The following is a 15,420-nucleotide window of genomic DNA, read 5'->3' as shown; positions in this document are numbered from 1 at the left end:
ATTGTCCAATCTTTCTCCTAGACACAGGATGAGAGGTGCATCAGCTGCAATTATGAACAGCATCGACTTGTATGACATTGATGGGATTCAAAGTGCTGTCACTGCAGGTGACACCTCACCAGATTCTTAACTGAAGCATATCTGCCTGTGTAATGAGCCACTGCCCTTCACCTAAAAACCAACTATTACAGCAAATCTGTGGTGAAGCAGCATGTCATGTACAAATTTCACTGGTGTGACCCACAAAGTATTTTCCCACATGTCTGGCAATCAGCCACTACATATAGTTACCTAAATTAATTTCAAAGGTGTCAGTTAATGAATACCACAACACTGAAGTGTTTAGAAAGCAGACCAGTATGCTAATATTAACATACAGTGTTATATGTTGATATTAGCATACTGGTCTGCTTTCTAAACACTTCAATGTTGTGGTATTCATTGGCTGACACTTTTGAAATTAATTTAGGTAACTATATGTAGTGGCTGATTGCCAGACATGTGGGAAAATACTTTGTGGGTCACACCATCGAAATTTGTACATGACATGCTGATTCACCACAGATTTGCTGTAATAGTTGGTTTTTAGGTGACGGGCAGTGTCTTATTTCACAGGCAGATGTGCTTCAGTTAAGAATCTGATGAGGTGTCACCTGCAGTCTGTATTATGAGGGCTGCAGCTGGATAGCAAGGCCACTAGGAAAGTTACTTGAAACATAATGTTAAATGAACTTCCTGTAAAGGGGTAGCTTGCACACTTAATGATTAAAGAGACATCTTCCTTCACATGTTTATTTATGCTGCTGAAACAATTATGGCATCAGCTACAGCCATGAAGATGAATAGAGATAAATGTTGTGGGTCTGTGTGCAGACAGTATGTGATAGTGGCATACAGGCACCAGAAGCTTTGTAGGCGTTAGAGAAAAATAAATATTAGGTAATGCAAGCTAATGTTAGAGCGCTAGAGTGTATTTAAGCAGTAGTCTGAGTGAAACTATGTGAGTGAGAAAGATTTGGAACATGCAGCTATCTTGTGTAAAGTTGATGTAAGGTTTCCAAATGTTGTGTGTGGCAGTAGGTGTGTGTTATGAAATGACATGATTGAGACAGTAGGAAGAGATGTTGTGACAGCTGAGTGTGATACTGAGGAAGAGAAGAGGCTTTTGCCTGTGCTAGGCTTAGTCTTAATCTTAGGCTTAGACTGGCTGTGATTTGTGTCAGGTTTGCCAATGAGCTGAAGGGGTGCTAGTGACATGTACTTGTGTCAGTGTAGTTGTGGTTTTGGTGTGCTTGCTGACTTGTTATTAGAGTGACGTTTTAGATGTGCATTGGTGATGTAAGGGATAGGTTTATCGCCAGTTTTATCATGTTTTGTTGTGAATGAAAGAGAGTGGAGGAGAACTGCGTAAATGGAGAGCATAGTTTGTGACAAGTGGGTGCAGATATGAAGCGAAACTTGTGTAGGTGGCTGAGGGTATTAGCAGCTGATGTGAGACATGAGAGAGTGAGATTGCGAAAAAAATGTGGAACGCTTCACGATTTTGCGTGTCATCCTTGCGCAGGGGCCATGCTAATCTTCTCTGTATCGTTCCAATTTTAGTATATGTACCGCCGAAGCGAGTACATTCGAGGAGCCCTCTGAAATTGTATATATAGTTATGGCGTCGCGTCAAACATGGTTCGGCTTGGACGTAGCTTTACGCAGCTCTGGCGAGGAACACAAGGCCTGCCGAGTGCTAATCTGTCAATTAATTACTGCGAGGTGTCGTTATTAGTAAGTGGCAGCTCTGTCAACTGTATTATTTGGCAGTATTGGATGTAAAACTTAGATCGTAGAGTCGCTTGCTCTCGCAGCATCCACCCAGAGCAGCAGCAGCTTCACACAGCTGCCGCTAGGCGGCAGCAAGACGTGTTGGCACCTATTGACGCCATGTTCTTACATCCCGAATTTAGTGTCTTACAGGCATACCTATGAAACACACTTCTCTAATGTGTGGGATAAATGACTCTGATTGGAGCTGGTAGCAGGTCTTCAAGACTCTCAAAACAAGTGAATATTTTTGCGAAACTGTATTCACTGCTAACACAAATTTCATTACTCTTGCAGTGGTACTTTCTTATGATACTAATCGATTTAATGACAGAGTCGCATATGTAAGGCAACTTTTAACTCACACATCAAGTACACCACAAGAAGACACAGTCTGTGACCATGTAAATTATTGAGTAACTCCACAGACACCAAGCATGCTCTTATTCATCCAATGGCGCCAGAAGACAATTGTGACTGCAAGAAGAGACACAGTAGCCTCACGAACCATTAAAAACATCATTCATATTGCACACTTTGAAACACAGCATTGTAGGTCATTACTAGGGCATGGATGGGTGAATGCGAGTTGTGTGAGGAATGATGGACATAGTTCCGTTTTCAGTACAATACCAGGTGATATATTTGTGTTGATCCAAGTTTACACAGGGCAGGTCTACTTGACAACAGTGAAACACTGTGATGGAGATGTGTGAATGAGCCTAAAATATTGAGGGGACTTGTGGTAGGAGAAACCAGGTTAGCATTGTGTTAGTAGCTATAGTTATGTTCCTGGGAAATGTCAATCAGATGTAATCCAGTTTGGTGAATGTTGTTATTGCAGGAAGAATTGCTAGTGCAAAACAAAGAGTGATAGATTTAGTATCTGAAAGCAGTTAACAACTGAGTAGCTATTGGTGTCATGTGAGACAAACTGGTTTGTGATGTTGTTGTCTATTCCAAAATCTTGAAGCTTGCTAGTGTTTTGTGTCTAGACTGGCTCTGTATCTGCTTATGTGGTAGAGCTTCTGTGTATGTGACATAATGAATATTGCATGCAGAGATTGTCCAATCTTTCTCCTAGACACAGGATGAGAGGTGCATCAGCTGCAATTATGAACAGCATCGACTTGTATGACATTGATGGGATTCAAAGTGCTGTCACTGCAGGTGACACCTCACCAGATTCTTAACTGAAGCATATCTGCCTGTGTAATGAGCCACTGCCCTTCACCTAAAAACCAACTATTACAGCAAATCTGTGGTGAAGCAGCATGTCATGTACAAATTTCACTGGTGTGACCCACAAAGTATTTTCTCACATGTCTGGCAATCAGCCACTACATATAGTTACCTAAATTAATTTCAAAGGTGTCAGTTAATGAATACCACAACACTGAAGTGTTTAGAAAGCAGACCAGTATGCTAATATTAACATACAGTGTTATATGTTAATATTAGCATACTGGTCTGCTTTCTAAACACTTCAATGTTGTGGTATTCATTGGCTGACACTTTTGAAATTAATTTAGGTAACTATATGTAGTGGCTGATTGCCAGACATGTGGGAAAATACTTTGTGGGTCACACCATCGAAATTTGTACATGACATGCTGATTCACCACAGATTTGCTGTAATAGTTGGTTTTTAGGTGACGGGCAGTGTCTTATTTCACAGGCAGATGTGCTTCAGTTAAGAATCTGATGAGGTGTCACCTGCAGTCTGTATTATGAGGGCTGCAGCTGGATAGCAAGGCCACTAGGAAAGTTACTTGAAACATAATGTTAAATGAACTTCCTGTAAAGGGGTAGCTTGCACACTTAATGATTAAAGAGACATCTTCCTTCACATGTTTATTTATGCTGCTGAAACAATTATGGCATCAGCTACAGCCATGAAGATAAATAGAGATAAATGTTGTGGGTCTGTGTGCAGACAGTATGTGATAGTGGCATACAGGCACCAGAAGCTTTGTAGGCGTTAGAGAAAAATAAATATTAGGTAATGCAAGCTAATGTTAGAGCGCTAGAGTGTATTTAAGCAGTAGTCTGAGTGAAACTATGTGAGTGAGAAAGATTTGGAACATGCAGCTATCTTGTGTAAAGTTGATGTAAGGTTTCCAAATGTTGTGTGTGGCAGTAGGTGTGTGTTATGAAATGACGTGATTGAGACAGTAGGAAGAGATGTTGTGACAGCTGAGTGTGATACTGAGGAAGAGAAGAGGCTTTTGCCTGTGCTAGGCTTAGTCTTAATCTTAGGCTTAGACTGGCTGTGATTTGTGTCAGGTTTGCCAATGAGCTGAAGGGGTGCTAGTGACATGTACTTGTGTCAGTGTTGTTGTGGTTTTGGTGTGCTTGCTGACTTGTTATTAGAGTGACGTTTTAGATGTGCATTGGTGATGTAAGGGATAGGTTTATCGCCAGTTTTATCATGTTCTGTTGTGAATGAAAGAGAGTGGAGGAGAACTGCGTAAATGGAGAGCATAGTTTGTGACAAGTGGGTGCAGATATGAAGCGAAACTTGTGTAGGTGGCTGAGGGTATTAGCAGCTGATGTGAGACATGAGAGAGTGAGATTGCGAAAAAAATGTGGAACGCTTCACGATTTTGCGTGTCATCCTTACGCAGGGGCCATGCTAATCTTCTCTGTATCGTTCCAATTTTAGTATATGTACCGCCGAAGCGAGTACATTCGAGGAGCCCTCTGAAATTGTATATATAGTTATGGCGTCGCGTCAAACATGGTTCGGCTTGGACGTAGCTTTACGCAGCTCTGGCGAGGAACACAAGGCCTGCCGAGTGCTAATCTGTCAATTAATTACTGCGAGGTGTCGTTATTAGTAAGTGGCAGCTCTGTTAACTGTATTATTTGGCAGTATTGGATGTAAAACTTAGATCGTAGAGTCGCTTGCTCTCGCAGCATCCACCCAGAGCAGCAGCAGCTTCACACAGCTGCCGCTAGGCGGCAGCAAGACGTGTTGGCACCTATTGACGCCATGTTCTTACATCCCGAATTTAGTGTCTTACAGGCATACCTATGAAACACACTTCTCTAATGTGTGGGATAAATGACTCTGATTGGAGCTGGTAGCAGGTCTTCAAGACTCTCAAAACAAGTGAATATTTTTGCGAAACTGTATTCACTGCTAACACAAATTTCATTACTCTTGCAGTGGTACTTTCTTATGATACTAATCGATTTAATGACAGAGTCGCATATGTAAGGCAACTTTTAACTCACACATCAAGTACACCACAAGAAGACACAGTCTGTGACCATGTAAATTATTGAGTAACTCCACAGACACCAAGCATGCTCTTATTCATCCAATGGCGCCAGAAGACAATTGTGACTGCAAGAAGAGACACAGTAGCCTCACGAACCATTAAAAACAGCATTCATATTGCACACTTTGAAACACAGCAGTGTAGGTCATTACTAGGGCATGGATGGGTGAATGCGAGTTGTGTGAGGAATGATGGACATAGTTCCGTTTTCAGTACAATACCAGGTGATATATTTGTGTTGATCCAAGTTTACACAGGGCAGGTCTACTTGACAACAGTGAAACACTGTGATGGAGATGTGTGAATGAGCCTAAAATATTGAGGGGACTTGTGGTAGGAGAAACCAGGTTAGCATTGTGTTAGTAGCTATAGTTATGTTCCTGGGAAATGTCAATCAGATGTAATCCAGTTTGGTGAATGTTGTTATTGCAGGAAGAATTGATAGTGCAAAACAAAGAGTGATAGATTTAGTATCTGAAAGCAGTTAACAACTGAGTAGCTATTGGTGTCATGTGAGACAAACTGGTTTGTGATGTTGTTGTCTATTCCAAAATCTTGAAGCTTGCTAGTGTTTTGTGTCTAGACTGGCTCTGTATCTGCTTATGTGGTAGAGCTTCTGTGTATGTGACATAATGAATATTGCATGCAGAGATTGTCCAATCTTTCTCCTAGACACAGGATGAGAGGTGCATCAGCTGCAATTATGAACAGCATCGACTTGTATGACATTGATGGGATTCAAAGTGCTGTCACTGCAGGTGACACCTCACCAGATTCTTAACTGAAGCATATCTGCCTGTGTAATGAGCCACTGCCCTTCAGCTAAAAACCAACTATTACAGCAAATCTGTGGTGAAGCAGCATGTCATGTACAAATTTCACTGGTGTGACCCACAAAGTATTTTCTCACATGTCTGGCAATCAGCCACTACATATAGTTACCTAAATTAATTTCAAAGGTGTCAGTTAATGAATACCACAACACTGAAGTGTTTAGAAAGCAGACCAGTATGCTAATATTAACATACAGTGTTATATGTTAATATTAGCATACTGGTCTGCTTTCTAAACACTTCAATGTTGTGGTATTCATTGGCTGACACTTTTGAAATTAATTTAGGTAACTATATGTAGTGGCTGATTGCCAGACATGTGGGAAAATACTTTGTGGGTCACACCATCGAAATTTGTACATGACATGCTGATTCACCACAGATTTGCTGTAATAGTTGGTTTTTAGGTGACGGGCAGTGTCTTATTTCACAGGCAGATGTGCTTCAGTTAAGAATCTGATGAGGTGTCACCTGCAGTCTGTATTATGAGGGCTGCAGCTGGATAGCAAGGCCACTAGGAAAGTTACTTGAAACATAATGTTAAATGAACTTCCTGTAAAGGGGTAGCTTGCACACTTAATGATTAAAGAGACATCTTCCTTCACATGTTTATTTATGCTGCTGAAACAATTATGGCATCAGCTACAGCCATGAAGATGAATAGAGATAAATGTTGTGGGTCTGTGTGCAGACAGTATGTGATAGTGGCATACAGGCACCAGAAGCTTTGTAGGCGTTAGAGAAAAATAAATATTAGGTAATGCAAGCTAATGTTAGAGCGCTAGAGTGTATTTAAGCAGTAGTCTGAGTGAAACTATGTGAGTGAGAAAGATTTGGAACATGCAGCTATCTTGTGTAAAGTTGATGTAAGGTTTCCAAATGTTGTGTGTGGCAGTAGGTGTGTGTTATGAAATGACATGATTGAGACAGTAGGAAGAGATGTTGTGACAGCTGAGTGTGATACTGAGGAAGAGAAGAGGCTTTTGCCTGTGCTAGGCTTAGTCTTAATCTTAGGCTTAGACTGGCTGTGATTTGTGTCAGGTTTGCCAATGAGCTGAAGGGGTGCTAGTGACATGTACTTGTGTCAGTGTAGTTGTGGTTTTGGTGTGCTTGCTGACTTGTTATTAGAGTGACGTTTTAGATGTGCATTGGTGATGTAAGGGATAGGTTTATCGCCAGTTTTATCATGTTCTGTTGTGAATGAAAGAGAGTGGAGGGGAACTGCGTAAATGGAGAGCATAGTTTGTGACAAGTGGGTGCAGATATGAAGCGAAACTTGTGTAGGTGGCTGAGGGTATTAGCAGCTGATGTGAGACATGAGAGAGTGAGATTGCGAAAAAAATGTGGAACGCTTCACGATTTTGCGTGTCATCCTTGCGCAGGGGCCATGCTAATCTTCTCTGTATCGTTCCAATTTTAGTATATGTACCGCCGAAGCGAGTACATTCGAGGAGCCCTCTGAAATTGTATATATAGTTATGGCGTCGCGTCAAACATGGTTCGGCTTGGACGTAGCTTTACGCAGCTCTGGCGAGGAACACAAGGCCTGCCGAGTGCTAATCTGTCAATTAATTACTGCGAGGTGTCGTTATTAGTAAGTGGCAGCTCTGTCAACTGTATTATTTGGCAGTATTGGATGTAAAACTTAGATCGTAGAGTCGCTTGCTCTCGCAGCATCCACCCAGAGCAGCAGCAGCTTCACACAGCTGCCGCTAGGCGGCAGCAAGACGTGTTGGCACCTATTGACGCCATGTTCTTACATCCCGAATTTAGTGTCTTACAGGCATACCTATGAAACACACTTCTCTAATGTGTGGGATAAATGACTCTGATTGGAGCTGGTAGCAGGTCTTCAAGACTCTCAAAACAAGTGAATATTTTTGCGAAACTGTCTTCACTGCTAACACAAATTTCATTACTCTTGCAGTGGTACTTTCTTATGATACTAATCGATTTAATGACAGAGTCGCATATGTAAGGCAACTTTTAACTCACACATCAAGTACACCACAAGAAGACACAGTCTGTGACCATGTAAATTATTGAGTAACTCCACAGACACCAAGCATGCTCCTATTCATCCAATGGCGCCAGAAGACAATTGTGACTGCAAGAAGAGACACAGTAGCCTCACGAACCATTAAAAACAGCATTCATATTGCACACTTTGAAACACAGCAGTGTAGGTCATTACTAGGGCATGGATGGGTGAATGCGAGTTGTGTGAGGAATGATGGACATAGTTCCGTTTTCAGTACAATACCAGGTGATATATTTGTGTTGATCCAAGTTTACACAGGGCAGGTCTACTTGACAACAGTGAAACACTGTGATGGAGATGTGTGAATGAGCCTAAAATATTGAGGGGACTTGTGGTAGGAGAAACCAGGTTAGCATTGTGTTAGTAGCTATAGTTATGTTCCTGGGAAATGTCAATCAGATGTAATCCAGTTTGGTGAATGTTGTTATTGCAGGAAGAATTGCTAGTGCAAAACAAAGAGTGATAGATTTAGTATCTGAAAGCAGTTAACAACTGAGTAGCTATTGGTGTCATGTGAGACAAACTGGTTTGTGATGTTGTTGTCTATTCCAAAATCTTGAAGCTTGCTAGTGTTTTGTGTCTAGACTGGCTCTGTATCTGCTTATGTGGTAGAGCTTCTGTGTATGTGACATAATGAATATTGCATGCAGAGATTGTCCAATCTTTCTCCTAGACACAGGATGAGAGGTGCATCAGCTGCAATTATGAACAGCATCGACTTGTATGACATTGATGGGATTCAAAGTGCTGTCACTGCAGGTGACACCTCACCAGATTCTTAACTGAAGCATATCTGCCTGTGTAATGAGCCACTGCCCTTCACCTAAAAACCAACTATTACAGCAAATCTGTGGTGAAGCAGCATGTCATGTACAAATTTCACTGGTGTGACCCACAAAGTATTTTCTCACATGTCTGGCAATCAGCCACTACATATAGTTACCTAAATTAATTTCAAAGGTGTCAGTTAATGAATACCACAACACTGAAGTGTTTAGAAAGCAGACCAGTATGCTAATATTAACATACAGTGTTATATGTTAATATTAGCATACTGGTCTGCTTTCTAAACACTTCAATGTTGTGGTATTCATTGGCTGACACTTTTGAAATTAATTTAGGTAACTATATGTAGTGGCTGATTGCCAGACATGTGGGAAAATACTTTGTGGGTCACACCATCGAAATTTGTACATGACATGCTGATTCACCACAGATTTGCTGTAATAGTTGGTTTTTAGGTGACGGGCAGTGTCTTATTTCACAGGCAGATGTGCTTCAGTTAAGAATCTGATGAGGTGTCACCTGCAGTCTGTATTATGAGGGCTGCAGCTGGATAGCAAGGCCACTAGGAAAGTTACTTGAAACATAATGTTAAATGAACTTCCTGTAAAGGGGTAGATTGCACACTTAATGATTAAAGTGACATCTTCCTTCACATGTTTATTTATGCTGCTGAAACAATTATGGCATCAGCTACAGCCATGAAGATGAATAGAGATAAATGTTGTGGGTCTGTGTGCAGACAGTATGTGATAGTGGCATACAGGCCCCAGAAGCTTTGTAGGCGTTAGAGAAAAATAAATATTAGGTAATGCAAGCTAATGTTAGGGCGCTAGAGTGTATTTAAGCAGTAGTCTGAGTGAAACTATGTGAGTGAGAAAGATTTGGAACATGCAGCTATCTTGTGTAAAGTTGATGTAAGGTTTCCAAATGTTGTGTGTGGCAGTAGGTGTGTGTTATGAAATGACATGATTGAGACAGTAGGAAGAGATGTTGTGACAGCTGAGTGTGATACTGAGGAAGAGAAGAGGCTTTTGCCTGTGCTAGGCTTAGTCTTAATCTTAGGCTTAGACTGGCTGTGATTTGTGTCAGGTTTGCCAATGAGCTGAAGGGGTGCTAGTGACATGTACTTGTGTCAGTGTAGTTGTGGTTTTGGTGTGCTTGCTGACTTGTTATTAAGAGTGACGTTTTAGATGTGCATTGGTGATGTAAGGGATAGGTTTATCGCCAGTTTTATCATGTTCTGTTGTGAATGAAAGAGAGTGGAGGAGAACTGCGTAAATGGAGAGCATAGTTTGTGACAAGTGGGTGCAGATATGAAGCGAAACTTGTGTAGGTGGCTGAGGGTATTAGCAGCTGATGTGAGACATGAGAGAGTGAGATTGCGAAAAAAAATGTGGAACGCTTCACGATTTTGCGTGTCATCCTTGCGCAGGGGCCATGCTAATCTTCTCTGTATCGTTCCAATTTTAGTATATGTACCGCCGAGGAGCCCTCTGAAATTGTATATATCGTTATGGCGTCGCGTCAAACATGGTTCGGCTAGGACGTAGCTTTACGCAGCTCTGGCGAGGAACACAAGGCCTGCCGAGTGCTAATCTGTCAATTAATTACTGCGAGGTGTCGTTATTAGTAAGTGGCAGCTCTGTCAACTGTATTATTTGGCAGTATTGGATGTAAAACTTAGATCGTAGAGTCGCTTGCTCTCGCAGCATCCACCCAGAGCATCAGCAGCTTCACACAGCTGCCGCTAGGCGGCAGCAAGACGTGTTGGCACCTATTGACGCCATGTTCTTACATCCCGAATTTAGTGTCTTACATGCATACCTATGAAACACACTTCTCTAATGTGTGGGATAAATGACTCTGATTGGAGCTGGTAGCAGGTCTTCAAGACTCTCAAAACAAGTGAATATTTTTGCGAAACTGTCTTCACTGCTAACACAAATTTCATTACTCTTGCAGTGGTACTTTCTTATGATACTAATCGATTTAATGACAGAGTCGCATATGTAAGGCAACTTTTAACTCACACATCAAGTGCACCACAAGAAGACACAGTCTGTGACCATGTAAATTATTGAGTAACTCCACAGACACCAAGCATGGTCCTATTCATCCAATGGCGCCAGAAGACAATTGTGACTGCAACAAGAGACACAGTAGCCTCACGAACCATTAAAAACAGCATTCATATTGCACACTTTGAAACACAGCAGTGTAGGTCATTACTAGGGCATGGATGGGTGAATGCGAGTTGTGTGAGGAATGATGGACATAGTTCGGTTTTCAGTACAATACCAGGTGATATATTTGTGTTGATCCAAGTTTACACAGGGCAGGTCTACTTGACAACAGTGAAACACTGTGATGGAGATGTGTGAATGAGCCTAAAATATTGAGGGGACTTGTGGTAGGAGAAACCAGGTTAGCATTGTGTTAGTAGCTATAGTTATGTTCCTGGGAAATGTCAATCAGATGTAATCCAGTTTGGTGAATGTTGTTATTGCAGGAAGAATTGCTAGTGCAAAACAAAGAGTGATAGATTTAGTATCTGAAAGCAGTTAACAACTGAGTAGCTATTGGTGTCATGTGAGACAAACTGGTTTGTGATGTTGTTGTCTATTCCAAAATCTTGAAGCTTGCTAGTGTTTTGTGTCTAGACTGGCTCTGTATCTGCTTATGTGGTAGAGCTTCTGTGTATGTGACATAATGAATATTGCATGCAGAGATTGTCCAATCTTTCTCCTAGACACAGGATGAGAGGTGCATCAGCTGCAATTATGAACAGCATCGACTTGTATGACATTGATGGGATTCAAAGTGCTGTCACTGCAGGTGACACCTCACCAGATTCTTAACTGAAGCATATCTGCCTGTGTAATGAGCCACTGCCCTTCACCTAAAAACCAACTATTACAGCAAATCTGCGGTGAAGCAGCATGTCATGTACAAATTTCACTGGTGTGACCCACAAAGTATTTTCCCACATGTCTGGCAATCAGCCACTACATATAGTTACCTAAATTAATTTCAAAGGTGTCAGTTAATGAATACCACAACACTGAAGTGTTTAGAAAGCAGACCAGTATGCTAATATTAACATACAGTGTTATATGTTAATATTAGCATACTGGTCTGCTTTCTAAATACTTCAATGTTGTGGTATTCATTGGCTGACACTTTTGAAATTAATTTAGGTAACTATATGTAGTGGCTGATTGCCAGACATGTGGGAAAATACTTTGTGGGTCACACCATCGAAATTTGTACATGACATGCTGATTCACCACAGATTTGCTGTAATAGTTGGTTTTTAGGTGACGGGCAGTGTCTTATTTCACAGGCAGATGTGCTTCAGTTAAGAATCTGATGAGGTGTCACCTGCAGTCTGTATTATGAGGGCTGCAGCTGGATAGCAAGGCCACTAGGAAAGTTACTTGAAACATAATGTTAAATGAACTTCCTGTAAAGGGGTAGCTTGCACACTTAATGATTAAAGAGACATCTTCCTTCACATGTTTATTTATGCTGCTGAAACAATTATGGCATCAGCTACAGCCATGAAGATGAATAGAGATAAATGTTGTGGGTCTGTGTGCAGACAGTATGTGATAGTGGCATACAGGCACCAGAAGCTTTGTAGGCGTTAGAGAAAAATAAATATTAGGTAATGCAAGCTAATGTTAGAGCGCTAGAGTGTATTTAAGCAGTAGTCTGAGTGAAACTATGTGAGTGAGAAAGATTTGGAACATGCAGCTATCTTGTGTAAAGTTGATGTAAGGTTTCCAAATGTTGTGTGTGGCAGTAGGTGTGTGTTATGAAATGACATGATTGAGACAGTAGGAAGAGATGTTGTGACAGCTGAGTGTGATACTGAGGAAGAGAAGAGGCTTTTGCCTGTGCTAGGCTTAGTCTTAATCTTAGGCTTAGACTGGCTGTGATTTGTGTCAGGTTTGCCAATGAGCTGAAGGGGTGCTATTGACATGTACTTGTGTCAGTGTAGTTGTGGTTTTGGTGTGCTTGCTGACTTGTTATTAAGAGTGACGTTTTAGATGTGCATTGGTGATGTAAGGGATAGGTTTATCGCCAGTTTTATCATGTTCTGTTGTGAATGAAAGAGAGTGGAGGAGAACTGCGTAAATGGAGAGCATAGTTTGTGACAAGTGGGTGCAGATATGAAGCGAAACTTGTGTAGGTGGCTGAGGGTATTAGCAGCTGATGTGAGACATGAGTGAGTGAGATTGCGAAAAAAATGTGGAACGCTTCACGATTTTGCGTGTCATCCTTGCGCAGGGGCCATGCTAATCTTCTCTGTATCGTTCCAATTTTAGTATATGTACCGCCGAAGCGAGTACATTTGAGGAGCCCTCTGAAATTGTATATATGGTTATGGCGACGCGTCAAACATGGTTCGGCTTGGACGTAGCTTTACGCACCTCTGGCGAGGAACACAAGGCCTGCCGAGTGCTAATCTGTCAATTAATTACTGCGAGGTGTCGTTATTAGTAAGTGGCAGCTCTGTCAACTGTATTATTTGGCAGTATTGGATGTAAAACTTAGATCGTAGAGTCGCTTGCTCTCGCAGCATCCACCCAGAGCATCAGCAGCTTCACACAGCTGCCGCTAGGCGGCAGCAAGACGTGTTGGCACCTATTGACGCCATGTTCTTACATCCCGAATTTAGTGTCTTACAGGCATACCTATGAAACACACTTCTCTAATGTGTGGGATAAATGACTCTGATTGGAGCAGGTAGCAGGTCTTCAAGACTCTCAAAACAAGTGAATATTTTTGCGAAACTGTCTTCACTGCTAACACAAATTTCATTACTCTTGCAGTGGTACTTTCTTATGATACTAATCGATTTGATGACAGAGTCGCATATGTAAGGCAACTTTTAACTCACACATCAAGTACACCACAAGAAGACACAGTCTGTGACCATGTAAATTATTGAGTAACTCCACAGACACCAAGCATGGTCCTATTCATCCAATGGCGCCAGAAGACAATTGTGACTGACTGCAAGAAGAGACACAGTAGCCTCACGAACAATTAAAAACAGCATTCATATTGCACACTTTGAAACACAGCAGTGTAGGTCATTACTAGGGCATGGATGGGTGAATGCGAGTTGTGTGAGGAATGATGGACATAGTTCCGTTTTCAGTACAATACCAGGTGATATATTTGTGTTGATCCAAGTTTACACAGGGCAGGTCTACTTGACAACAGTGAAACACTGTGATGGAGATGTGTGAATGAGCCTAAAATATTGAGGGGACTTGTGGTAGGAGAAACCAGGTTAGCATTGTGTTAGTAGCTATAGTTATGTTCCTGGGAAATGTCAATCAGATGTAATCCAGCTTGGTGAATGTTGTTATTGCAGGAAGAATTGCTAGTGCAAAACAAAGAGTGATAGATTTAGTATCTGAAAGCAGTTAACAACTGAGTAGCTATTGGTGTCATGTGAGACAAACTGGTTTGTGATGTTGTTGTCTATTCCAAAATCTTGAAGCTTGCTAGTGTTTTGTGTCTAGACTGGCTCTGTATCTGCTTATGTGGTAGAGCTTCTGTGTATGTGACATAATGAATATTGCATGCAGAGATTGTCTACTCTTTCTCCTAGACACAGGATGAGAGGTGCATCAGCTGCAATTATGAACAGCATCGACTTGTATGACATTGATGGGATTCAAAGTGCTGTCACTGCAGGTGACACCTCACCAGATTCTTAACTGAAGCATATCTGCCTGTGTAATGAGCCACTGCCCTTCACCTACAAACCAACTATTACAGCAAATCTGTGGTGAAGCAGCATGTCATGTACAAATTTCACTGGTGTGACCCACAAAGTATTTTCCCACATGTCTGGCAATCAGCCACTACATATAGTTACCTAAATTAATTTCAAAGGTGTTAGTTAATGAATACCACAACACTGAAGTCTTTAGAAAGCAGACCAGTATGCTAATATTAACATACAGTGTTATATGTTAATATTAGCATACTGGTCTGCTTTCTAAACACTTCAATGTTGTGGTATTCATTGGCTGACACTTTTGAAATTAATTTAGGTAACTATATGTAGTGGCTGATTGCCAGACATGTGGGAAAATACTTTGTGGGTCACACCATCGAAATTTGTTCATGACATGCTGATTCACCACAGATTTGCTGTAATAGTTGGTTTTTAGGTGACTGGCAGTGTCTTATTTCACAGGCAGATGTGCTTCAGTTAAGAATCTGATGAGGTGTCACCTGCAGTCTGTATTATGAGGGCTGCAGCTGGATAGCAAGGCCACTAGGAAAGTTACTTGAAACATAATGTTAAATGAACTTCCTGTAAAGGGGTAGCTTGCACACTTAATGATTAAAGAGACATCTTCCTTCACATGTTTATTTATGCTGCTGAAACAATTATGGCATCAGCTACAGCCATGAAGATGAATAGAGATAAATGTTGTGGGTCTGTGTGCAGACAGTATGTGATAGTGGCATACAGGCACCAGAAGCTTTGTAGGCGTTAGAGAAAAATAAATATTAGGTAATGCAAGCTAATGTTAGAGCGCTAGAGTGTATTTAAGCAGTAGTCTGAGTGAAACTATGTGAGTGAGAAAGATTTGGAACATGCAGCTATCTTGTGTAAAGTTGATGTAAG

The 15,420-nt window shown here is 41.3% G+C and overlaps 5 non-coding genes across 5 annotated transcripts; all 5 read right to left on the bottom strand.

Moving 5' to 3' along the window:
- Positions 1-1,519: 1,519 nt before the first annotated feature.
- On the bottom strand, positions 1,520-1,626 carry LOC126093442 (U6 spliceosomal RNA). The gene has a single exon (XR_007521598.1). It is a non-coding gene; the product is annotated as a U6 spliceosomal RNA (small nuclear RNA).
- A 2,768-nt stretch (positions 1,627-4,394) lies between these two features.
- Positions 4,395-4,501, bottom strand: LOC126093466 (U6 spliceosomal RNA). Its single transcript, XR_007521619.1, has one exon. It is a non-coding gene; the product is annotated as a U6 spliceosomal RNA (small nuclear RNA).
- A 2,768-nt stretch (positions 4,502-7,269) lies between these two features.
- Positions 7,270-7,376, bottom strand: LOC126093440 (U6 spliceosomal RNA). Its single transcript, XR_007521597.1, has one exon. It is a non-coding gene; the product is annotated as a U6 spliceosomal RNA (small nuclear RNA).
- A 2,770-nt stretch (positions 7,377-10,146) lies between these two features.
- On the bottom strand, positions 10,147-10,249 carry LOC126093496 (U6 spliceosomal RNA). The gene has a single exon (XR_007521645.1). It is a non-coding gene; the product is annotated as a U6 spliceosomal RNA (small nuclear RNA).
- Positions 10,250-13,007: 2,758 nt separating this feature from the next.
- On the bottom strand, positions 13,008-13,114 carry LOC126093439 (U6 spliceosomal RNA). The gene has a single exon (XR_007521596.1). It is a non-coding gene; the product is annotated as a U6 spliceosomal RNA (small nuclear RNA).
- Between the last annotated feature and the right edge of the window lie 2,306 nt (positions 13,115-15,420).

The sequence above is a fragment of the Schistocerca cancellata genome, chromosome 7 (genome assembly GCF_023864275.1).
Source record: "Schistocerca cancellata isolate TAMUIC-IGC-003103 chromosome 7, iqSchCanc2.1, whole genome shotgun sequence".
NCBI classification, from domain to species: domain Eukaryota; kingdom Metazoa; phylum Arthropoda; class Insecta; order Orthoptera; family Acrididae; genus Schistocerca; species Schistocerca cancellata.
The sequence above is the reverse complement of the archived record's forward strand: the minus strand, read 5'-3'. Positions and strand labels throughout refer to the sequence as shown.